This window comes from Dipodomys merriami, unplaced genomic scaffold (genome assembly GCF_024711535.1).
Source record: "Dipodomys merriami isolate MVZ:Mamm:240054 unplaced genomic scaffold, mDipMer1.0.p SCAF_17, whole genome shotgun sequence".
NCBI classification, from domain to species: domain Eukaryota; kingdom Metazoa; phylum Chordata; class Mammalia; order Rodentia; family Heteromyidae; genus Dipodomys; species Dipodomys merriami.
This window is the reverse complement of record NW_027203048.1, coordinates 4,898,806-4,924,945: the sequence shown is the minus strand read 5'-3', so window position 1 is coordinate 4,924,945 and position 26,140 is coordinate 4,898,806. Positions and strand designations below refer to the sequence as shown.

The following is a 26,140-nucleotide window of genomic DNA, read 5'->3' as shown; positions in this document are numbered from 1 at the left end:
AATGGTCCTGGCTGAGGCTCCAAAGGCAGAAAAGCATACCCATGCAAGTTATATATGTCTAGTCTATTTATTTGGAAGAGATCTGCAGGCATCTCAGAATGAACAATAGGGACCCCATGTTCTCTTCTTGCACCAAATAGCCACCTGAGAAAGGCAGTGTGCTTCAATTTGTGAAGAATCCAGAATGCCAAGGCCACATGGATAGTGGGCAGATAACAGTGGTAGAAAGAGCAATGGGCAAGTGTTCACTTGGAAGGCACATATACTACAATTGGAAAGATACAGAGAAGATTACTATGGCCCCTACGCAAGGATGACATGCAAATTCGTGAAGCGTTCCATATTAAAAAAAAAAAAAAAAAAAGAAAAAGAAAAGAAAGAGCAATGGGCAAGCCATCGAGTCTGTGGCACTAAGTAGTCACAGCCATTCTGACTAATGTGATGTTGCTTTTTATAATATGAACAGCAAAAGTGACTTGATTTAGTGGCCAGAAAAGGCTTTCTGAAAAGGGGCTGATATTTGAAGGATAAATAAAAGAAATAAGCAGAAACCTAAAAGGAAGAAAAGTTCTAAGAAAAGGCACTGCACCGATAAAAAAAGAAAGCAAGAAAAAGAGAGAGAAATGAAGAGAGGTGGTCATAGAAGAGAGGAAAGGGTAAGCGGAGCGAGAAAGAATGAGTGTCATGAAGGAACAAAGGACATTTATAGGACAATAGTTAAGAAATGGTCCAGAAAAACACATTGAGCAACAATCTGGGTGTGTGCAACAATCAATATGAAAAGGAAGCAAAGGTCCTCAAGAGAGCAAGCCACATTTTAGATGAGATCAGAAGAGGAGTTGATTCCAAAAAGATCTAGCGTGTGTGGAAACTGAATTGGGGTTCTAGATTGTCCAGATTTAGAAGAAAAGAAGTCGATTAAGTTGCTTCACTATACTTAACCTAGATGTAAGGTTTAATGTCTGTAAGGTTTCCAAAACTGATACTCTAACACTTATAGGGGATGAGCTGTACTCTCATTCAATGTGAAAATAATAAGCTACCAGTTCCCCTGAGCAGACTTGGTGTGTATAGAATTGGAGCCAGAGCTTTGCGACCATGCCAGTTGGCCTTATTTCTAATCAAAGCTGAGGGATCAAGATTCAGAGGCCATCTCTGGAGACCAGTGTCATAACACAAGCCATTAGCCATATTACTGACCCCCTAAATTGGTGTAATGATGAGATATCTAGATGTGATATTTCAGTAGCCAGAAAAAAATAAAATCACTACAAGATTTTTACTACCAGATCATTTTCAGAGAGCTCATCAGGAAAGACATATTTTTCTCCTTTGTGTATATTTAAAGAAATAAGTTCTAACCCTGAGGGAAGGCAGAATCAAAGATCTGGCAACAACATTTGTTATAAATAATGAATGAAAAGCATAAAAAAATTAATTGGGAGAAATTAAGTATCAGTGTAGCGTTTGAGCAATTTAGCCCATGGGAGTTGTGGTAGGTTTGTCTCACTGACAAGTTGTTGGATTGAAATCTTCCTCCCACCACAGTGTCCTCAAGGCATTTCATGACTTCTCCTCCACAGCTAAAGGCTCCTTCTGTTTCTCTCCATTGAAGCTTGATTGGATATTCCTCCCAAGCTTCTGCTCTCAGTGCATATACTCTGGATTCTACTGCTATGTAGCCAATTGCATGACTTCTAGTCCTTGCCATCAAATCTATCCCACTCACAATGCAAATCTTTCCAAAACATCCTTTTCTTTTTTCCCCTCATCAATTAAAAATTATACGAAACACTTTCCTCTGATTCTTTTTTATTGCATATTCTAGGCCAATATCCAATTCATCTCCTCCAAGAAACAATAATTTTTGTCCCAAACTCCATCTCTCCATGTTGATTTATTTTTTTGCTTCCAAAGAATCCAACCTATGAGAAATGGTACCAGAGGTAGTTGAGGAAAGCAGATGATACAAAGGGATTGGGGTTTCTAGCCATCAATAGCAATAAGAATTTCATCATTGCTAAACACATCACTCTTTTGCAATTGCATTCTGCTTGCTAAAGTCTTCAATAGTAGTGAAATGAAATGAACTGGAGGAAGAAAATGTACTGGCACACAGGATGTAGCACGTTTGGGAGATGAATGGATAAGGAGAATTAAATGAAAATAAATGGCATCTACAGGGTAGTGGGATTTGAGGGTTACTGCTAAATGCCACTGATGCTTTACCAGGAGACTGTGGACAGCTAAAGCTTAATCAATGCAGCTAAAACTATGTCTGAAAGGAAGACATCATCTTTGGATGTTCAAAATCAAGAAACAAGTAAGGACACTAATAGTAATAACAGCTTATATTCCAGGATTCTTAAATGTCTGACAACATCAGGTTTATTTTGTTAAAGTTTATTCTGAATCAAGAGTATTCTGTAGATATGGTTAACTCTCCAGGAAGAACCATGAAGTATCTCTGAATATATGTGCAATGAGGTGTCTCAAATCCTTTAAAGGAACTCAGAGGCATTTTTTAATATGGGCTCTATACTGAGGACTTCCAAGACTTCTAAGGACAGCTTTACAAAGCCATCAAGATTAAAATCCCAATAATATGTCTTTATATTAAGCTGTGTCTCCATGGGTGCTCTGCTATCTCTGGGGGTTAATTATCCTTTCTTTAATATACAGTTTGGCTTGACATATTTGGTAGTCTTGCAAGCCCTTAAACCTCACCTCTTCCATTCCACAGTCCTGCAGTGTCCCAGATAATAGTTGTTGAAAATCATATTGCATGTGAGTACAAATCTATGAATCATTACATCTAGGGTATGCCTCAAATCATAGAATGACTTTCTTGTAAGCATAGAGCCCTAAGTCCAAACTCTACTACTATCAAAACATAAAATTTCAATTCCAGTAGTCCATAGGCATTTTGAAAACAAAAGATGCCTCCCAAATATTTAGAAGTCAAAGGGAATGAAAGGCAACAAAAGTTGTATCTTCTTAAAATTGTCATACTGCATATGAATAAATTCACTTTCAAACTCTGAGGAATGTAAGCATGTGTGAGCTAAATACATATGCATGCACATTTATGTTGAAGTTAAAATGTATTATAATAATCTCAATAATTAATAATGATCTTATATGATTTTCTAACATGGATCCATACAAAGGATGTTGGTTACCACTATGCAAATTAGTTAAATGAAGTATGTGAAAAGAATAGAAAAACAGAGAGAAAGAAATTGTCCCCCTCACTTTCTATCTGGAGGAAGGAAGCATTAAATTGCCGAGGGGACCCTTCAGTAGTACCTCAGAAGAGATCTGCTCTGACCTCTATTAAGGTAATGTGACAGGCTGCCATCTTGGAAAGGGTCCAGAAGAAAAGTTTTTTAGGGCATTGGGATTGGAAGGCTACTGCTAAACGCCACTGACACTTTGCAGAGAGACCATGAACAGGTGAAGCTTAGTAAATGCAGCCCGATCTATGTCTGAAGGGAAGACGGCATCTTTGAATGCTCAAAATTAAGAACTAAATGAGGACTCTAATACAGATAAGAGCTGATATTCCAGGACTCTTAAATGTCCATTAGCATCTTACGATCCAGTAGGTGCTGGACCTATGAGTTTGGGGAGGGCCTCCAATGGGGGATCCCAGAGTAGTCCATGGTTCTAAAGTAAATCATGCCCTCTACAGTGGAAAATGTATGGTACTTTTTGCCATAGTTGTTGTTATTCTGTGGGTATTTTTTGTTCTTTTTTTTCGTATGTTAAAATTACTCATATATATCTCTCTTAAACCACATTGTTCATGTTCTTGTGAATTTCCTTCTCTCCAGCCACACATACCCCTGTACCTCCCTCAGTACATCAAGTTCTTTGAGCCTTTCATGTCTGCATATTTTTCCCTTTTTACTTCTGTTGCTCATTGAAAAGTTCTGTCCCCTTTTCTCTTTGGTGAGATGTCCAATTCCATTTGCAGATGTAGCTCAGATGTCAGCTTTTACATGAGTCCGGCTCTCTTCTTTGTGCTTTTCCAGCCCTCTCAGCATAGATCACTGGGTGCTTTCATTCCAAATATATGTGTGTGACTCCTACTGTGACAGTATCTTCAAAGGCAGAGATAGCTATTTTTTAGCTTTACATCCTTTAGGTTTGCTCATGGAGGGAGTGGAGAAGAGATGCAATGATCACTAGACATGTGTACTATGGCTCAAAGATCTTTCCAAACTACTTTCTTTTCCCCATTTCAGCTATGGGTTTGAAATAATCACAAATGTCAGTAAATCGCCCATTAAAATGTATGTGCCATGTATTTTCCTTCTAACTAGTCAGTATTTATAGACAAAACTGTCTAAACTGTATTGTTTATGTTTTCATGAGGCACAAGATTTTGCTAAAGGCAAAGCTGGCTGTTTTGACCATGTATTTCCATTTTTCACTGGGAGATGATGAGGCAGTTTCATTCTGAAATAAACTGCAAGTCTAAGAAAGAACTGATTAGAGCTGAGTGTCAGTGTCTCACACCTGTAATCCTAGCTACTCAGGAAGCTGAGATTTCAGTTCGAACCCAGCCTGGGCAGAAAAGTCTTTGAGACTCTCATCTCCAATAAACCACCAACATGCTGAAAGTAGAGCTGTAACTCAACTTGTAGAGCTCAGTGAAAGAGCTTGAGTGAAAAAGCTAAGGGCTAGTGCCCAGGCCTTGAGTTCGAGCCCAAGGACCAGCACATACCAAAAAAGAAAGAAAGAAAGAAAAAGTTTAGGAGCAAGATTGTTGTTTTATATGTTTATTATTTCTCATCCTACAAAATCTACTATCATCCGAATAAAAAGTGAATTTAAAAAAACAACAACAAAAAGTCTGACACATTTTACTCAAGATTTGACTGACAATCCTAATATTCTTGAAAATAGTATCATTTTATAAAATATAATTTTATTGTTATTTAAAAATACAGAACGCTTTATTGTCTTCCTTGCACTGGGGCCAGGCTAATCTTCTCTATGGTTCCAACATTAGTATATGTGCTGCTGGTATCATTTTTTCTTTAATGTTGATGTCTCTGGATTTTTATTTTTCGAGCCTCAAAACAACACATTCCTATTTTGTATTTGTTTTTTTCACTATCCTTTGAAGTATAATTATAGCCTTGAAATTACAACTTCTAGTTGTAGCCAAATACATATTATCAACAGATCTAACTTTACACAAAGTCTATAAAATATTGAGAAATCAAGGAAAATAGAATGAGTGGCATTGACTAATCCTATTTTTTTGCTTGAATTAATCCAATGTCAAGTGTAATAAAGCATATATTTTTCAATCAATAAGTATTTGCCAGGTACTCATGAGATGCCAAGAATTGGACTTAAACTTTGAGAATGCAGCTTGAAAAAGAGAGACATCACAGCTGCACTGGATAGAGCTTCCGGTCTAGTAAATGCAAAGGATCATGAGCTCCAAAGCTATAACAAAGTACTACCACAGAGGAAGTATAGGGTATCATAGCAAGTCCCTTGAGGCTTATAGTCTATGCAAACCTCTTGCTAGCCTTATAGGGATACAGGATTGCTGAGTTTACTTTTGGATCTTGATGCAGCTAAACTTGGGAGGCTAAGAGTTAACAGAAGCAGCAAGCCTGGAAGATGACAATTCACTCTAGAACAAATGACAAGCATTAAGCAGGCAGCCTCAGATCCCATCATTTTGGATAGCCATAAATAACTGGGATGCTAAAATAGCTGGTGCAATACAGTTGTCAGACTACAAAGAAATTCATTGACTCACAAGTGGGAAAACAGAAACAAGAAAATGAACAATCCCTAGTTCCCAAACCAGGAAATGCCAGTAAATACAATTAAATTAGCTATTGGAGAGTAAAAGTGAAGAGTTGTGTTTCTAAACCCAGTACTGTCTGATATAGAAAGTACGAAAATATTTCAAAAAAAAAAGAGAGAATCAATTCACAGGCTTTCAGTCGAGGGAAAAGTCATCCACCTCCTTGGACACTGATGGCAATGCCTGAGGTTGGACATGGTGCCCTACAATTATTTCACCCAAGACATGGCAAAGTTGTAACTGTCACCTTCTGCAGGAAGGCTGGGACCTTTACTTAAATCACTTCCAGAAGGTAAAAAGACAGCACTAGAACAGGTGCAGAAGGAAAGTTGGTATCTCACCTTCACCCGGCCCTGAAGACAAGCTAGAGAGCTGGACCTGTCAGAGTTTCTTGCACTTACATAATTCATTTACATGCTATATTCACAAATAGATTATCCCAAACAAGGCACATATATCTTTAATATGTTTTATTGTATATTCACTCCAAGTTGATTTACCCAGAACAAAAATGCCTTGGGATAATGAAAAGGCCTCATGCTTTTTGTTCAAATACAGAGAAATCCTCTCCGTTGTAGGACACTTTTCAGATTTTCAAATCAGCTGTGCCTCTGGTATGAAGCTTTCCATTGTGAATTTGAGATACAAAGTTTCCAGACTTTACTTAAAGCAAAAAGGAATGTGCCTTTGCCAAACTGCTTTGCCCAAAGCACTTAAGTAGGGTTCATAGTACTTTAATCTGCCATGGGTTATGTTTGATAAGTTACATGACCCCCCAGCCATCCCCTCCTCCAACACATACAATAGGCTGGCTGGAATGTGTCACTTGCTGGATGGTGACAATAACTCCTGAGGTGTGCTATAGGAATGAATAGTCAGATACCACTTTGTGGGGAGATGAATGCAAGATGGTTCTCAGAAGGTAAAGTCTAGAGTATGTGGCAAGTGAAAGACTCAGCTGAAAGGAGTACAAAAGTGAACCAGCCCAGAAATGCCATCAGACCTCACTCTTCTCAAGCACAATGACAAGTTGAAGAGACAGCATCTCAGAAATGTTCAAGAGACCATTACTGAGCCCAAGTTCTAGACCAAAAACCTTAAGTTTGTAAAAGATGAGAAAGAGGTAAAGAGAAGAGAGGAGGAGTGAGTATAGCACAGAGTCCAACAGCAATTCAAAACCTACTGCACTATTAGTGGGAATATAAACTAGTACGACCACTCTAGACAGCAGTCTGGAAGTTCCCCAAGGAACTAACATCGACCTTCCCCATGACCCGGCTACACCACTCCTGGGCATCTACCCAGAATATCATGAGCCAGGACACCATAAAGACACTTGCTCATCCGTGGTCACTGCTGTGCTACTCAGAATAGCCAAGTTGTGGAAATCCATCAGAAAGAGTAATCTTTTGTTATTTGCATGGAAATGTATGGACCAAGAACAAATCATGGTTTTTGTTCTTAATATATATATTTTATTTGTAAAGATACTGTACATTTACATGAGCAAGGTAATGAGTCCATTTCCTAAATCATGTTTAATGAGGTAAGCCAAGCTGAGACAGACAAACATGTTTTCTTCATCTGTGAAAGCTGGATCTAAAATACATTGGGGCATAATAAATTATACAGAACTCTAGGCAATCACACACAGTGAGACCAAAGGAGGATACTCTCAGGAGAAGAACAGAAAGTCACAATGCCTATATGAATCTGATCATACAAAATAATCTTTATTGAAATGAACTCCAGGAAATGGAAACAAGAGGTTTAATTTCATTTTTGCTGTTTTCATTTACTTTTTGTTTTGCTTGTTCTTTTATATGGATTTGGGAGGGTAAAGGCTGGCATAGAAATTCAGCAGTAGTACTCATTAGACACTATGAAGGAAATGAACTGTACAACTGTGGGTGGGGATGGGAGGGAAAAACTGGGAGAGAGTGAGGGAAGGAATGGAAAAGGACCTTTATCTGACCTATGCAATGGTAAGTCCTCTGTACATCACCTTTATAATAGCAATTAATTTTTTAAATCAGCAAATCAAGAAAACATTTGTGTCTCCAAATCAAGTCTCTTATCTAAAAAATGCCTTTGACCAGAGCTCTCACACTTTTCCATTTAAACAGTATTAATTACAAAGCAAGGTACACAGTAATCTCAAGGGAAAGGTCTATATTGCATAGAAACTGGCCACAAGCTTAAATTATTTTTTTAAAATCACATTTTGCATCTCTTCAAAATTTCTGCAAATATTGTATTCTATTTACTGAATCATCTGGTTGGCTTTGTATCAAGTCAGTTTTCCTCAGAACTAGTACTCCAGATTGGTGCTTCACAGAGAAATCATATGACTTCTGTACCTGTGCATATCCCCAAGGCTCAGTCACCAGGACTCAAGCAACATGCCTTCTTGAGTGAGAATTCAACCCCTGGTCCTCCAGATTTCTTTAGTACATTCTAGAAGAATCTTGTCTTGTAAGCATCATTTTTTTTCCTTATGTCATCCAGACTCTTCTTCAGAGATACATTCATGATGGAAAGAACCCCATTCACACAAATCTTGCTTTTAATCTCAAACCTCCAACCAAGAAGTTCACTCCAGTCTGATACATTTCTCTGAAGTAGTAGATGAGGATGAGGAATGAGACACATAATTCCTGGGAAATCTCTTCATATACATTGGGTCCTCACCTTCCAAATTTGTACATGAGAAATGAAACAACAGGAAGGCTCATAATGAGTTAGCTAGGAACACAGAACCACGCAGTGATTAGGGATACTGGCTCAATTTGCCAATTGTCATTTCTTCTGGGAAAAACAACAGTCTAAAATAGGAGATAAATTCCCTTTTCTTTTTTTTTAATTTAATTTTATTTTATTTGTGAACATACTGTACAGAGGGGTTACAATTGCATGGGCAGGATAATGCGTACATTTCTTACCAAGCACTGCAGCCTCCTCCTTTGTTTACCCTTCACATCACTTCCCAGCCTCCCCCCTCCCCACCCAATCCCCAGCCTTCTCCTTCCCCCCTCCCCCACCCCCACCCCCGCACCAACATTGTAAAGCTCATTTTGGACATGACAACTTGTACTTCTCATTGTTGCAACAGGTCCACCTGTATCCTTAAACAACTGGTTTTTCCCCATCTCCTCCACAAGTTATACTGACATCAAATATACCAAAGAGATAATCTTATAAATGCATTAGAAACACATGCATGAAAGAAAAAAACATTAAAATACATATCTAAGGGTTCATTTTCCTGACATCACATTATCTGACCTTTTCCGCTTGACTCCTACATATACTAGATATTACAAATAAGGGAAACCATGGGACCTATGTTTCTTTGGGCCTAGCTTACTTCACTTAATATAATTTTTTCCAAGTTTTGCCATTTCCTAACAAATGGGGAAATGTCATTCTTTCTGATGGAGGCATAGAATTCCATTGTGTATATATACCACATTTTCTTGATCCATTCATCTACTGAGGGGCATCTGGGTTGGTTCCATATCTTAGCTATGGTAAATAATGCTGCAATAAACATAGTTGTGCTGGTAGCTTTAGTGTGGTCTTGTTTGTAAACATTTGGGTAAATGCCCAAAAGTGGGATTGCTGGGTCATAGGGGAGTTCTATGTGAAGTCTTTTGAGGAACCTCCATACTGCTTTCCAAAGTGGTTGAACAAGTTTACATTCCCACCAACAATGAAGTAAAGTTCCTTTCTGTCCACATCCCCTCCAGCATCTGTTGTTGTTAGAGTTCTTGATTTTTGCCATTCTAACTGGAGTGAGGTGATATCTCAATGTTGTTTTGATTTGCATTTCTTTTATGGCTAGGGATGTTGAACATTTCTTCATGTGTCTATTGGCCATCCTTCTTTCTTCTTCAGAGAAGTTTCTCTTTAAGTCTTTCGCCCACTCATTTATTGGGCAGTTGTTTCTTTGAGGATTTGTTGTTGGGGGGTTTAATTTTTTGAGTTCCAAGTATATTTTAGATATGAGACCCTTGTCCATTGTATGGCTAGTAAAGATCTTCTCCCAATCCGTGGGTTTTCTATTGATCTTGCTAGCTATGTCATTGGCCCTGCAGAAGCTCTGCAACTTTATGCAATCCCATTTGTCCAACCTTTCTTTGATTTGTTGTGTGTCCAGGTCTCTATTCAGAAAATTTCGGCCTGAGACAAGGAGACCTAGGGTTTCTCCTATTCCATCCTGTAATGTTTTCAGAGTGTCTGCTTTGAGTTCAAGGTCTTTGATCCATTTGGAGTTGATTCTGGTGCAGGGTGATATATAAGGATCTAGCTTAAGTTTTCTACATGTAGTTAACCAATTTTGCCAGCACCATTTACTGAAGACGTTGTCTTTCTTCCATTCTATTGTTTTAGCTCCCTTATCGAAGATTAGATGGCTATAGGTCTGTAGGTTCATTTCTGGGTTTTCAATTCTATTCCATTGGTCCTGAGGTCTGTTCTTATGCCAATACCAAGCTGTTTTGATTACTATGGCTTTATAGTAGAGTTTGAAATTTGGTATTGATATTCCTCCAGCATTGTTCTTTCCGTTGAGGAGCGTTTTTGCTATTCGGGGTCTTTTATTTTTCCATATGAATGTTTGGATTGCCTCTTCTATTTCCTTGAAGAATGAGGTTGGAATTTTGATAGGTATTGCGGTGAATTTGTAGATAGTCTTGGGAAGAATTGCCATTTTCACAATGTTAATCTTGCCAATCCAGGAGCATGGGAGGTTTTGCCATTTTTTAAATTCTGTGTTGATTTCCTTTTTTAATATTTTAAAGTTTTCATCATAGAGGTCCTTCACTTCTTTAGTTAAGTTCATTCCTAGGTATTTTATTTTTTGTGGGGCTAATACAAATGGAGTTGCTTTCCTGATTTCAGCCACACTTTTCTCATTGTTGGCATACAGAAAAGCCATTGATTTTTGGGGGTTAATTTTATAACCTGCTACTTTGCCAAAGTTTTGAATCAGCTTGAGTAATTTGGGAGTGGAGTCTATGGGATTCTTTAAATACAAGATCATGTCATCTGCAAAGAGGGAGAGTTTTATTTCTTCTTTCCCTATTTGGATCCCCTTTATGTCTGCATCTTGTCTTATTGCTGTAGCTAGGCATTCTAATACTAGATTGAAGAGAAGTGGAGAGAGTGGGCATCCTTGTCTTGTTCCTGAGTTAAGAGGAAATGGCTTTAGGTTTTCACCATTGAGTATAATGCTGGCTGTAGGTTTGTCATATACAGCCTTTATTGTATTGAAGAATGTTCCATGGATTCCTAATTTTTCCAAAACCTTCATCATAAAAGGGTGTTGGATCTTGTCGAATGCTTTTTCTGCATCTATTGAAATAACCATGTGGTTCTTATTCTTGCTCCTGTTGATGTGATGAATAATATTAATTGATTTGCGTATATTGAACCAGCTTTGCATCCCTGAAATGAATCCTGTTTGATCATGGTGTATGATTTTTTGGATGAATTGTTGAAGTCGATTGGCCAAAATTTTGTTGAGAAGTTTTGCATCAATGTTCATCAAAGAAATGGGTCTATAGTTCTCTTTCTTTGATGAGTCCCTGCCTGGTTTTGGGATGAGGGTTATGATGGCTTCATAGAATGTGTTTGGTAGTGAGCTTTCTCTTTCAATTTCATTGAAGAGTTGGAGGAGTATTGGTGTGAGCTCTGCTTTGAAGGCCTTGTAAAATTCCGCTGTAAAACCATCTGGTCCTGGACTTTTCTTAGCTGGGAAGTCTCTTATTGCTGTTTCTATTTCAATGCTTGATATGGGCCTGTTGAGCTGGTTTAACTCATCTTGGTTTAGTTTTGGCATGTCAGTATTTGCTAGGAAAAGGTCCATTTCTGTCAAGTTCTCAAACTTATTAGCATAAAGTTTTGAGAAGTATTCCCTTATAATGTTCTGAATCTTGGTTGTTTCCGTGGTGATGTTTCCATTCTCATCTCTGAGTTTATTTATTTGGGTGTGTTCTCTCCTTTTTCTGATGAGATTTGCTAAGGGTCTGTCAATTTTGTTAAGTTTTTCGAAGAACCAACTCTTTGTTTTGTTGATTCTTTCTATAGTTTTTTTGGATTCTAATTCATTTAATTCTGATTTAATTTTGATTATTTCTTTCCATCTACTGGATTGGGGTTTATCTTGCTGCTCTTTTTCAAGGAGGTTTAGATTTGTCATTAAATTGCTAGTTTCAGATCTCTCCAATTTGTTGATGTAGGAGCTCAGAGCTATAAACTTGCCTCTGAGTACTGCCTTTGCTGTGTCCCAGAGGAGCTGGTAATTTGTGTGTTCATTTTTGTTGAAAAGCACGAACATTTGAATTTCCTTTCTAATCTCTTCCATGACCCACTCTTGATTCAGCAGTGTGTTGTTCAGCCTCCATGTGATACCGGACTTTCTTTGGTGGCTTTTGGTGTTGAGTTCTAATTTTATTCCCTTGTGGTCAGAGAGAATGCAAGGTATAACTTCAATGTTTCTGAGTTTAGACAAGTTTGCTTTGTGGCCTAAAATGTGGTCTATTTTAGAAAACGTTCCATGTGCTGCTGAGAAAAACGTGTATTCTGATGCTGCTGGGTGAAATGTTCGGTAGATGTCTGTTAAGTCTAGTTGATCTATGCAGTTGTTTAGATCTGCGGTTTCTCTGTTGAGTTTTTGCCGAGTTGATCTATCTAGTGGGGAGAGTGGTGTGTTAAAATCCCCAACAATTAATGTCTTTGGATCTATATGGGATTTGAGGGAAAGTAGTGTTTCTTTGATAAATTTGGGTGCCCCATTGTTTGGCGAATAGATATTTAGAATTGTAATATCCTCCTGAAGGAGAGATCCTTTAATTAGTATGTAGCGACCTTCTTTATCTCTTCTCAGGAATTTTAATTTGAAGTCTATTTTATCTGATATTAGGATTGCAACTCCCGCCTGTTTATGGGGGCCGTTTGCTTGGTAGATTTTGTTCCAGCCTTTAACTTTGAAAATGTGTTTGTTTTTATGGGCAAGATGTGACTCCTGCAGGCAGCAGATAGAAGGGTCTTGTTTTTTAATCCAACTAGACAGTCTATGTCGCTTAATTGGAGAGTTCAGTCCGTTAACGTTAAGAGATAGGACTGAGAGGTATTTGGGAGTTCCTGCCATTTTATCCACCTTCTTGGGGGCTGTGAAAACTGGGTTCTTCCTATGGTTCTTGGATTCTCAGTTTGGGTGCAGTTTCTTGGCCTTTGTTGTGGTCTTGTTGGTTTTCTATGTATAGGACATCTTTAAGAATCTTTTGTAGGGCTGGTTTGGTGGAGATGTATTGTTTCAATTTTTCTTTGCTATGGAAGGTTTTTATTTGGCCTTCAGTTATGAAGGAGAGTTTAGCTGGGTACAGTATTCTTGGTTGATAGTTGTTTGTTTTTAGGGCATGGCATACGTCATTCCAGGCTCTTCTTGCTTTGATTGTCTCTGCTGAGAAATCTTAGGTGATTCTAATTGGTTTCCTTTTATAGGTGATTACCCTTTTCTCCTTGACAGCTTTAAGGATCTTTTCCTTGGTCTGAGTTGATCCTGTGTGGATTATAATGTGACAGTGGGATGTCCTATTCTGGTCTGGTCTATTTGGGGTTCTAAAAGCTTCTTGTATCTGAATAGGCCTATCTTTTTGTATGTTTGGGAAGTTCTCTGCTAGGATCCTGTTAAACAAATTTCCTAGACCATTAACTTCTGTTTCTAGGTGCTCCTCTACACCCATTATCCTTAGATTAGGCCTTCTGATGGTGTCTTCCAGGTGTTGGATAGATCTATCATATTTCTTGGACTTGTCTTGGATGGTTGTATGTTCTTTCTCTATAATATCTAGGCTGTCTTCAATCCCTGAGATTCGATCTTCTGCATGGTCTAACCTGCTGTCAAGACTCTCTACTTTGTTTTTTAATCTCTTTTCCTTCTAATTGGTCAGCTTTGATGGCTTCAAGTTCTTTGTTGAAGCTCTGTTTTAGGTCTTGTATGAATTTCTTTACTTCCTTAATTTGGTGTTCAGTGTTTGTTCTCAAATCACTTAGTTGATTGGTTATGGTTTCTTTGGACTCCCATTCCTTCTGTTGGGTTCCATTCAGCATTCCCTTTGTGGTCTCCCTGACTTCCTTCAGCTCTTTGTTAATGGATTCCATGAATGCCTTTAGTGATCTTTGTGTATTCTCTACCTGGTCTCTCAATTCCTGAATTACTCTTTGATTAGCTTCCTCCCGTCTGTGGGATTCCTGCAGTTCTCTTTCTTCCCGTTCATGGGATTCCTGCAGTTCTCTTTGAGTGTTCTCAGCCTGCTCATGCCATTCCTCCCTTTCTCTTTGAGTATTCTCAGGTTGTTCACGCAAATCCTGTATCAGTTTTTGAGTAGCTTCCTCACGCTTATGATATTCCTGAATAAACTTTTGGGATGCCTTTTCTCTCTCCCTATCACGCTCATACAAAGTCCTTTGTAAGTTGTCAAACTTCTCATTTATCATGTTTGCCAACAGTGTTTGTAGGGCTATTTGGGAACTCTCCTCTGGGTTGTTCATTATCTGATCTGACCCCTGATTATCAAAATTGGGAATTGAGATACCCGGATTTGCCATTTTTCTTTTGTTTTTCCGGCTTACTCTGCCCATTTGAGATGAAAATAGCACCAGTTTTGTGCTAGAACACTATCTTAAGGCAACCATCAACCAACGTTTGCATTTATACAGTCAATAGTCTACAGATACAATCTAGTTCAACAGATACATCTATTCAACATCAAACAACTATATGTTAATGGGTTTCGAACCACAGAGAAGAATTTGGAAAACCAGAAATTTTTAGGGTTAGGGAGAGATGTGGGTAAAAAATAGGAATAGATTGGTGTGGGGAGGCACAGGGAGAGTTAACTATGTCCTAATCTCAGTGCAGGAAATAGGTTGGGTAGGATGCAAGTAGAGAGAGAGAGAAAAGGAAGAAAGGGAAAGGGAAATGAAAAGAGACCAGAAAAAAATAGAAACATAAAAATTAATATTATTATGGAGATTAAAATACCATCTATTTAGAGAGGAATGTGAGTATATTGAGAAGTGAAAAACTTAAGAAAATGCTTAAAATATTATGTAGGTATAAAGAGGTAGTACTGCTATTAAGGAATTTAAGTCTCAGAGGTTTTGAATTGAGTAATAAATTTGTGGATTAAGTGTGTACAGAATGAGGGTTAGGGTCTAAATTCTCTTTTCTTATCCAGTATCAATTCATCTATTTCTCTCTCATTTATCTCTCTCTCTTTCTCATGTGAGTGTGTGTGTGCTAGTGTGTGCCTGTGTGTGTGGGGGGGGGGGGTGTTGGTCCTGGGGCTGGAACTCAGGCCCTGGGTAACTGTCCCTCAGCTTCTTTTTGCTCAAGGCTAAGGGTCTACCACTTAGGCCACAGTTCCACTTTCAGCTTTTTGGCTAATTTTGTGGAGACATGAACCTCATGGACTTTCTTTACCTGGGCTAGTTTTGAACCATAATCCTCTCATCTCAGCCTCCGGAGTAGTTAAGATTATAGACATGAGTCACTAGTACCTAGCTTCATTTTTGTCTCTTTTTTCATTTTTCTCTTTTTAATAAACATTTTATTTCAATCTAATGCTCAAGAATTAAGGCAAAATATTGGGCACACTTTAGGTTCAAAAACTATTATTTAATATTTTATATTGACCCATCATAAACACCATTCACTACTGCTATATTCTTCTTTTGCTGGAGTACCCAAGACACAACACCTGGGCTGGCTAATTTCATGAATGGATTTGACTGGACCATGGGGTACCCACATAGGTGGTACTGTGGACATTTCTAGATGCAATCATTCAAATTGCCATTTCTAGTTGGATGAGTCTCAACCAGAAAGTTGAAGGACTGAATAGACTCAAAGTAAGAATAGAAAATAAGATAGAAAATAGGTAAGAAAGCTGTTCTCTCCCTCCTTTTTCCCTCCCCCACTCCCTCTCTCTCTCTCTGTCTCTCTGTCTCTCTGTCTCTGTCTCTGTCTCTGTCTCTGTCTCTCTCTCTCTCTCTCTCTCTTTCTCTCTCTCTCTCTGCATCTTCTTTCCTTTACTCCATTTATTTTTGAGACATCACTCCCAGACTCAGATTATATCTAATACCATTAGTTCTTCTCCTTCTCAGGACTTCACACTCTGTCTGGAACTATACTATTAGCTCTTTTGGGTCTCTAGTTCAAAAACTGCTGATTTTTTCTCTTTCTATTCTCCATAACTGCATTAACACACATACATGCATACACATACACACACACACACACACACACACACACACACACACATATATATACATATGTACTTATATATGTATATATATATATATACTATATGCTTTATTTTACATTTTTTTCTCTTTCTCTGAGTAACTAGATATTGTTTTAAACTAGATATGCTCCATTCTCGCTACTAGGTTTGGAACTTTTTTGGAAATGACTGTGGCCAAGAGCTACATTATTATCATTGTTTCAGCTTCAATTACATGGTGAATGCATTTTTTCTCAGATTTTGAAATGTTTACTTTTAAATGACAGCATTTATTTGGTCTGTACTATCTTTTATGACTGCTCAGTAATTAAATTTTATAGCATGTCTATTACTAATACACTTGGATCCCACAGAGGAATTTACGTATTTCATAAGTTTAATAAAATATTATGCATATGCTTTTTTATGCTTTTTGGCAAAATTTCCATTACATTGGCTTGGTATGTTTTATGTCTTTTTTTATTTTCTATTTTAACACAGGGTTTACTCCCTGGGATTTCTATTTAGTAATGCTGGAAGGCTTGGAGAAGGATTTTAGAAGTAAAAGTTATTTAAACCCTTCCACAATGTATAATTAAATGTATGGCAGTGAAGGATGATACAATACATTTAATAGATGAGACCAATTACAGTGGAAATTTAAGGAAAAGATTTGGAATTCTATCTCCACTGAGTGTTTGGGCCTAAGAAGCTATTTCTCCATCCTTCAATACTTAGCACAAGACCCAGGGCATCATCTATGACCTAACAAAGGACCTAATGACCATGGGCCATCTTCAATATTTCAGTATTAAGAAGAAAGCAATGTCTCTAAATAACTCGAGGAGGCAGAAAATTTCACAGACCAGGCAAGGAGCAACAGTATCCCCAAAGAAACCTATGAGCAGCAGCATCCTGCTTAACGAAACTTCCTTCTGTCAGTCTGAGTTTCCTTTGGCCCATCCATGAGATCTTTCTGCTGCCATGCATCCATTGTACAGCCCTATGGCTGCCAACCTGGCCATAAAGTTTACTGTAACAGGCTGAGCATACGTCCCCAAATAACACGTTCCTCTTTTCTTGTGACTTCTATAATAAAGACCCAAAGCAAAATCCTTAATACCATGATCCATGTTGTCTATATAACTATGAATGCCTCCATGTGGTTTTGCAGAGAAGGCCCTTTTTTTGGGGGTGTGGGGTCCAGTCATGGGGCCTGAACTCTGGGCCTGGGCGCTGTCCCTCAGCTCTTCAGCTCAAGGCTAGTGCTCTACCACTTGAGTCACAGTGCCACTTCCAGCTTTTTTCTTTTTGCTTATGTAGTGCTGAGGAATCGAACCCAGGGCCTCATGCATGCAAGGCAAGCGCTCTACCACTGAGCCACCTTCCCAGCCCTGAGAAAGCCCCTTTTTATACCATCATTGAACCTATGTCATATTCTACAGTCATGTAACAAAGACCTATTCAGTCAGGTCCTGAAACATGGGCCAATGATACATAGGGTAATGAGAGAAAGAGAAAGTTCCTGCTTAGAAAAGGCAGTGTAGCAATCCTATGCAGTGTTATGATGCCAGGTAGTCTGTGATTCTGAGAAAGGTTCACAGACGTGGAGTTTGGAAGTGACTTTCAAGACAAAAATCTGAACCAACAACAAATCCTCAAAGAAACAACTGCCCAATAAATAAGTGGGCTAAACACTTAAAGAGAAACTTCTCTGAAAAGGAAAGAAGGATGGCCAATAGACACATGAAGAAATGCTCAACCACCCTAGCCATAAAAGAAATGTAAATCAAAACAACATTGAGATACCACCTCACCCCAGTTAGAATGGCTAAGATGCTGGAGGGGATGTGGACAGAAGGGAACCTTACTGCACTGTTGGTGGGAGTGTAAACTTGTTCATCCACTTTGGAAAGTAGTATGGAGGTTCCTCAAAAGACTCCACATAGAGCTCCCCTATGACCCAGCAATCCCACTTTTGGGCATTTACCCAAATGTTTACAAACAAGACCACACTAAAGCTACCAGCATGACTATGTTTATTGCAACACTATTTACTATAGCTAAGATATGGAACCAACCCAGATGCCCCTCCGTAGATGAATGGATCAAGAAAATGTAGTATATATACACAATGGAATTCTATGCCTCCATCAGAAAGAATGCCCCATTTGTTAGGAAATGGAAAGGCTTGGAAAAAATTATATTAAGTGAAGTAAGCCAGGCCCAAAGAAACATAGGTCCCATAGTTTCCCTTATTTGCAATATCTAGTATATGTCTGAGTCAAGCAGAAAAGGTCAGATAAGGTGATGTCAGGGAAATGAACCCTAAGATATGTACTCAAATGTTTTTTTTTCTTTCATGCAATTGTTTCTAACACATTCATAAGATGATTTCTTTGTTTCTTTGTATGTCCCTCCCCCATGGTATAACCCCTGCTTTCACTGTATTTGATGTTGTTATAATTTGTGGAGGGGAAGGGGAAAAACAAATCGTTTAACTAGGGATACAGGTGGACCCATTGCAACAATGAGATGTACAAGTCGTTATGTCGAAAACGGACTTTACAACTTTGGTGAGGGGAGGGGGGAGCGGGGAGGGTTGGGTGGGAGGGTAGGGGGAGGATGGGAAGGGATGGGAAGGGGAAACAAAGGAGGAGGCTACAATGCTTGATAAGAAATGTACTTATTATCTTGCCCATGTAATTGTAACCCCTTTGTACAGTATTTTCACAAAAAAAAAAATGAAAAAAAAATCTGAACCAAGTCTGAAGGAAGTTGGAATTGCAAATAAGACAAGTTGAAGATTTCCTTAACTCATATAATATTATCCCATTTGCTTTTCTAAACATAAAATGTGGGCCTCAAAGATACCAGGCAGACTTCTTGGAGTCTTCAGTGGTCAGTGCCACCCCATGACACAACACAGTTAGCTGATGAAGCTGAGTTAGCTACTGCTCACCCATGTCAACTCAAGAGCATTAAGTTCTCTTAATGCTTCAGGTGATGATGCTTCAAAACAGACTCCTGCTCTAGAAAGAAAGAAAAGGATATTGGGAAACTATAGGCCAGCCAAGAAGCTCTAGCAAGCGAGGCAAATATTATGCCTATTTTCTGATCGAGAGAAGTTATTTTACAGTATCTAGTGAATAGTTGCTAGACCACATTTACATTTTTTATCCCAGTACCTACCCAGAATGGGAACATGAAGAGCCTCAATTTCTAAGTTTCTAAAAATATTGAAAATGGGATTTTCTCACTAATATGGCAGTGAGCATGTATACATTCATTAATGTGGTTGTTACAATAATATACAGCCATTTAAGAGAAAACTCCACCTCCAAGAAAAGCACATAACATGCCATTTAGACCCATTTTTTTGTCTGTTCTTTTTTTGTAGCAAACCAATTACAGTACTGCAGTGGGTGAACTATCTCAAGGAATAGTCTATAAGATCATATAGTAATTGGGCCAATTTATGGTAGGTAACTGAGAAATGACTAAAATTGTCATTTCTCCTGGTTAGGGCTGAATAGGAAAAGAATGTGATTAATAATAGCGAAAGCAGCAAACAGAAGGTACTTACAATGCACGAATGCTCCAGGGAGATGAGGTATTGAGAAAATCATTACGATAAAGTACGGACGGGCATTTTGCTTAAAGAGGCTGAAACAACTTTTCAAAACATCACATTAAGGGAATATTTGGGCAGGAATTGCTTATTAAGATTTCCTTTAAGTGGCCATTCAATTATAAGGTCAAACTTTTGGTATGTTAAGGACAATTTCAATCAAGGAGAAAATTTCAGGGCTCAAAATCCTGCTAAGTTTTTGACATCTCTTCTAAGCTTCTATCCAGAAGACAGAGGGCATGTGGCATCTTCTCAACAGCCTTTTATCACAGCCTCTGTTCTGTAACTCCACAACCCAGGAGAGGAAGGGACATCATTTTGGGGACAGGGAAGAGTGACAGAATGTCCCATTGTCCGTTTGTTGCACAACTTTGGTCCCCCAGAGGCCCATTTTTCACAAGTTATACAGGAGGCACACACAGATCTATGTGAATGCCATTTCTAGAGCAGGAAGCCTTGAATTAAACAGGCTGCTTGTATTGAAGAATTGGGCTCTTCCAATGACTTTGGCTAAATCGTAAAGCTTAATAAGTTTATCATCTGATCTCTCCAACCACTTCTTCTACCCTTTTCTTCCTCAACTTTTATAGGAGATATCTGTTGACTCTGACTACCTGGCATCCTTTCTCATTTTTTTCTAGAAACATTATTCCTCCTTGAGAAAACTGTCTCCCATCTTCTCCAGACTTCTCTAAGTCAGTATAGATCAGAGTAACAAAAACTATCTCCCTTTTCTGAAAATGCTACTCTATTCATGATTGATGTCTAAAACTCTACCATTGAGATGTAGGCTTTGCTCATCATTGAGAGACAAAGAGAGAGAGAAAGAGATACTGACAGAAATCCTAAAGTGCAACCATGGGCAATTACGATCACTCCAGCAGAACTGAAGAGTTGCAGAGTAGAACTTGACAAGAGAAACCTTTATACATGCCTGCTCCTACTCAGGCCTTGGCTTCTGTTGGCAAAATTTCTGCAGCCACTGAACTGCCTCTAGTCTTCTGCAGACATCTCTGAAGACCTTTTCAATCACCAAAATGCTATCGTATCACTCTCTGTCCCCAACCACGGAAAAGTCTTCCAAAACAGGCACCACGCAAAGTGATACCCCTATATACCCAGCCTTCAGATGTTATGGGGGGATGGAAATTCCTAGACTCCTAGCAAATTCCCTAGACTCTCATTTTCAAATCTATCCTCCATAAACATGTAAAAGTCTCCAATGTCTCCTGTGGACTGCAGATAAAAGCCAGTGATCTTTAGCTCCACTCACAAGTTCCTCAGTAATTTAATCTCAACCCCAGCCAATCTTAACTGCCATCAATTCTCATGGAATTCCCCATCAACTCAAACATTATTGATTATTTCTGTATCTCTTGAGTTGTTCCTACCCAAAACATCTTTATAGCCTTGGTGTCCTTAGTAACTATTATTTACTGTTCAAGAATCAGAACAAATATCATAATTTCAGAATTCCTCTTTTTTATTTTATACTACCTTCCTTCTCCACAAAATCCAATAACATCACAAAGGAGCCAAACTGGTACAGATTCATAGGCAGAGTATAAAGATGGCAAGAAAGATGTTTTTAAAAATTAGGTACCTCTTATGCAGCAAGCATATAATGAGTCATTCTATGTTTAACCAATCATATAGCCACAAACTAAGGCAGTAAATTAGCACTAGAACTTTACAGGTTCCATGTCAACTTGGTAGGCATTAGAAACATGTCTGTATAAGTGAGAGACTTTTGCTGAAAACTCAAAGCTACCTCTGCACAGTAGACAGAAATGACCATCACAGACTGGTTGGTGGCTGCAATGGAGTCAACTGCTCTGAAAACTGAGGCCAAGACACACAGTACACTGAAAAGCTGTTCTCACTGCCATTCAGTGAATGTTGGCAGAGATTAATCCAGCCCCAGTGGTTTTATGTAACTATGGCAATGATATTGGATTCGAAGAATCAAATGGAAAAAAAAGTATGGTAGTTGGTACTTATCTTAGTCAATCTTGAATAGAGAGCATAAACAAGATGATCACAAAAGTCAAGACATATAAGAAAAGGAATAAATAAAAGTATTTCTTTACTCATATCACAGGTGTTATTGTCAACAAGAAGGTCTTCAGAAAAAGAGAGGAAATGAAAGCTATACTCAATGCTCTGGTCACCCACTGAAAAGCTGGCAACTACACTAACAATGTAAAGAAATGTAGCAATCCATGAAGGAAGCACACAAAGTAACATACCAACAGAAATGTATTTAGTGAGGCAGACAAAATGTGGATAAAGGAAAGAAAAGAATAAGCTAGCACTTTCAAGCAAGCAGTCAGAAGGTGGGAGTTGATGCTAAATGAGAGGTCTCTGTCCTGAGGATACTGTATCTATTTTATCTACTTGGACATGGGCATCCAATTCAATATGAATATCTGAATGTTGGGAACACCTAGTAACTATCTAATTTTTCCATTTTGAAACTATCCCCAAAGCATGAAGACAACAGATCTGAGTATCCTTACAATCAATCTGTGACAATAAGTACCAGTTTTCTCTGTGGTCTTATTTTATGGATTCTTTCTGTTCACAAATTTACTTTTTAAAAAAAGTACAGGTATTTTCTCTTCTTTGCTCCAATTATTCATCCTAGTACACTGTATCTCATTTAACATCTAAGAAACAAGGGAAGATAATGAGAAGGATAAAAGTCTGTAGACTCTTCAATAGTTCATTCAATGTCTTCCTGTTTTAGTGGGGTTTTTTCAGCCCTAATTCCTGGCTTTGTCTCAGTTCTAGAACATTAATAATAATTATTATTATTATTATTTAACATGTTTTTAGTTTCCCTGTCACCTTACCCTTATCCTGACTCATTACTAAACATCCATTTTACGACTAGAATTGAGGGCTGGAAGCTGAAGTAGAGAGCTATGCAAAAATATTACATTTAACAGAACCTTATCTCCTTAAGAGCCAATAATAGAAGGAGAGATGATGTAATCCTTTTTTTCACTGGCACCACAAGGACAGAGGCCTATGAAACCTCAAAAGATTGATAAAAAGCAAGCCCCTCCATGTTGTTTTTGTACCTAAACTTCTTTTCGTAAGTGGGAAAAGCATGATCAGTTAGCACTAATCATGGTTAGAAGTATTAGAAAAATAAAGATCTGGTGAGATACGCTTCGAGAATGAAATCATAAAATAGAAAATGTGAGCAAAAGTGAGACTGAGAGAGAGTGTGAGAGAGGAAGAGGGAGAAACCAAGATTGAAAGAATGACAGAAGATACATGAGAGAAGGAAGAAGAGAGGAAGGAAAGGAGGGGGGAAGGAAGGAAGGAAGGAAGGAAGGAAGGAAGGAAGGAAGGAAGGAAGGAAGGAAGGAAGGAAGGAAGGAAGGAAGGAAGGAAGGAAAAAGGAAAGCTGGGAGGGAGGGAGGGAGGGAGGGAGGGAGGGAGGGAGGAAGGAAGGAATGAACAAACGAACGAAGGAACAAAGGAAGGAAAGCAGGGAGGGAGGGAAAGAGGGAAGGAAGGGCAAAGATTGCTATTTTGGTGAAATCTAGACATTATTTTGCTTTAAAAAGGAAATGAGGGACATATATCAATACTAGATTTTCGAAACCTGGAATCTATTTCGTGGGTGCTGATGTGTTTCCAACTATCCAGACATAGAATGTAGATCGATTATTCAGGTATTTTTAATTATGCTTTAACTGCATATATTTAAGCCATGCCTTCTATAAAATTCAATAAATGTAAGTTTTAAAAATGAAAAGCCTTCAAAAACTGAACTCTGGTTAAACCAGGTTCTTAGAGTCATTACAATCACTGTCATAAGGATGAATTAAGAAGGTTGTTCTGTTCTCCAATTTAATAACACTTTTGACTGCCTCGTAAATTGTGTGATATATGGTAATTTGGCATCCAGTATTTGATTGGCTTGCTCCTCCAACCCATCCTCATAAATTAATGTCATCATGAACACAGACAGGTTCTTTCCTTCTTTCTCTGGGTCTTTTTAAAAATACCTATTAACCCTTGCTTGACATAAAGACACTATTGATGTAACAAAAAAGGCAATTAAATGATGCAGAAATATCTCCAATAATAATGTGACTAGTAGCAAATATTTCAGAAAACAATAAATGTTTCTTTCTCCAATAATCCAAAAGATAAAATTTTAGTATATCTTCCACTCATTAATCTATGTTGTATTTCATAGTCACACAAGCCCAGTCCACACTTTATAGATAAACTTCATATCTGGTTTTGGAAACAAATACCTCACATTATACTCTGATTTTAAAATAGATATGCTCTATTGAGTCTAGTGAGGGAGACAGATTATTAAGGCAGCAATTTGAACAGTGTGGTAGGGTAGAAAAAGCACAGAGGATATGGTAGCGTATTAGAGAGGGCTCCACTCAGTCTTTGTGACTTTGTTAGCCATACCAGAGAAGAGGAGTCACCAGGGAAAATATGTGCACTGAGGCAGAAGCAATCTTGGAGATACAGACAAAAATGTGGAATAAGCGTTATTTATGTGAAGAAAGGAATGAGATTTAGAATGATCTAAGCATAAAGAACAAAGGGAGGGAATTGTGAAGATATTCTAGAGAGATATAAAACACAATAGAAAGAAAACTTGCATAAACCATCTGTTTAGATTTTAAGTACTAAATTTTTGAGGAGGGGAGTCTTCTCTGGGCACAAGAAAGTTGTTACCAAATTTTCATGTGTTAGGGCTTGTTCTCACTAGAACAGTGACAACGGTTTGGATGGGGCAAGCCGGATAGTTTGGAGGTCACTTTGAGAATGTAATCTGACGTGATGGTCACATGGCTTTGGAGAATTACATGGAATATGGAGAGAAATACTCACGACTGAGAAGCATGTTCAATTTTCATCACTAGGACAAAATACCTGAAACAACAGGAAGAAAGATCTATTTTGGATCATGTTTTCAGAGGAAGGAAGGAAGGAAGGAAGGAAGGAAGGAAGGAAGGAAGGAAGGAAGGAAGGAAGGAAGGAAGGAAGGAAGGAATTGGAGAGTAGAGAGAGAGATGAACAGACAGAAAGATGGAGGGTGGGAGGGAGGGAGGAAGGAAAAAAGGAGGGATTGGAGAGCAGAGAGAGAGACAGTCAGAGACAAAAGGAAGGAAGGAAAGGAGGGAAGGAGGGAGAGACCGAATATACCCTTGAAGGATACACCCGAAGCTGGCACCCACCTTTAATGTTTCTACCTCCAATAGCTCCAGAGGCTGGTGATGAATCCTTTAGCACAGATAGAAGCAATGCGATATGATGATTGATTAGACACATTAAATGATGGCAGTAAAAAGAGTATGTGATAGTAACCACATTGCTGACTTGGGGAAAATGATTCTAGAAGCCATTCACTGACACTGAAACAAGCACCGGATCAGTCAGGTGAATGTTATGAAGATTAGGTGTTCATGTCTGGCTGTTCTAAGGTTGAGAGTTTCCTTGTGGAATTCTCCAGGGAAGATGTTTAGCAGGGATAGTTTATACAGTTCTAAAGTATAACAAAATCAAGGCTCCTAGGATAGCTTTCTTTTTTAGAATACATAGACTAGAAGAAAAGAGTTGTAGTAAGATAGTGTATGATCACAAACTCATCTTTGGAAATAAGACTACCATATCAAAAAGAGAGAAAGCACATCCAATTGTAAAATTTTGAAAGAGCTTCATAGAGGTGATATTTGATTTAAGACCTTTGAAGATGGTGGCCTCTCAGTAAGTTGTTGGAGATAAAGTGGGCTATTTTAGGCTATGCTTGCCTAAGGAAATCGTATAAGGAAAGGTGATGACACAAAGGAAAATTATAAATATTTCCATCTAACTGTGAGTAAAGGGCTGTTTGAACATACATAGTAGATAATGTAGCAGAAAAGCAAGTTGAAGTAATCTTTTAGTGAGAACTGGCTGAAAACAGAAAGACTGAACTTCATTCCTTACATGATGAAGATTCCATGTGGTGGCTTTCATGAATTTCCCACAACACATCTTATCAGGCTGACATTTATGAAGAAACTGGGAGTCAGAGGCACCCATAAGAAAATAAGATTTTTTAATTTAGACAGCTCTGGGCTTGATCCGAGCTTTGCCTCTCAGAGGTGATGTGATTAGATTGACTTAGTTCCTATTTCCTTGAGTCTAAGGTGAACAGGTGACACATATTTCTCATGGTGGCTGCGAAGTTTAGAAATCAAAGTTCAAAGGTATCAGATAAAAAGGAGAAAACTAAAGCTAGATCCTTATATACCACCCTGCACCAGAATCAATTGCAAATGGATCAAAGACCCCAAAGTAAAAGCAGACACCTTGAAAACATTACAGGAAGGGATAGGGGAAACTCTA

General features: G+C 38.3%; 1 non-coding gene and 1 pseudogene across 1 annotated transcript; one reads left to right on the top strand and one right to left on the bottom strand.

Annotated features, from left to right (window-relative positions):
- The first annotated feature begins 241 nt into the window (after positions 1-241).
- Positions 242-348, top strand: LOC138829345 (U6 spliceosomal RNA). The gene has a single exon (XR_011372552.1). It is a non-coding gene; the product is annotated as a U6 spliceosomal RNA (small nuclear RNA).
- Positions 349-4,948: 4,600 nt separating this feature from the next.
- On the bottom strand, positions 4,949-5,041 carry LOC138829348 (U6 spliceosomal RNA; annotated as a pseudogene).
- Positions 5,042-26,140: the final 21,099 nt, after the last annotated feature.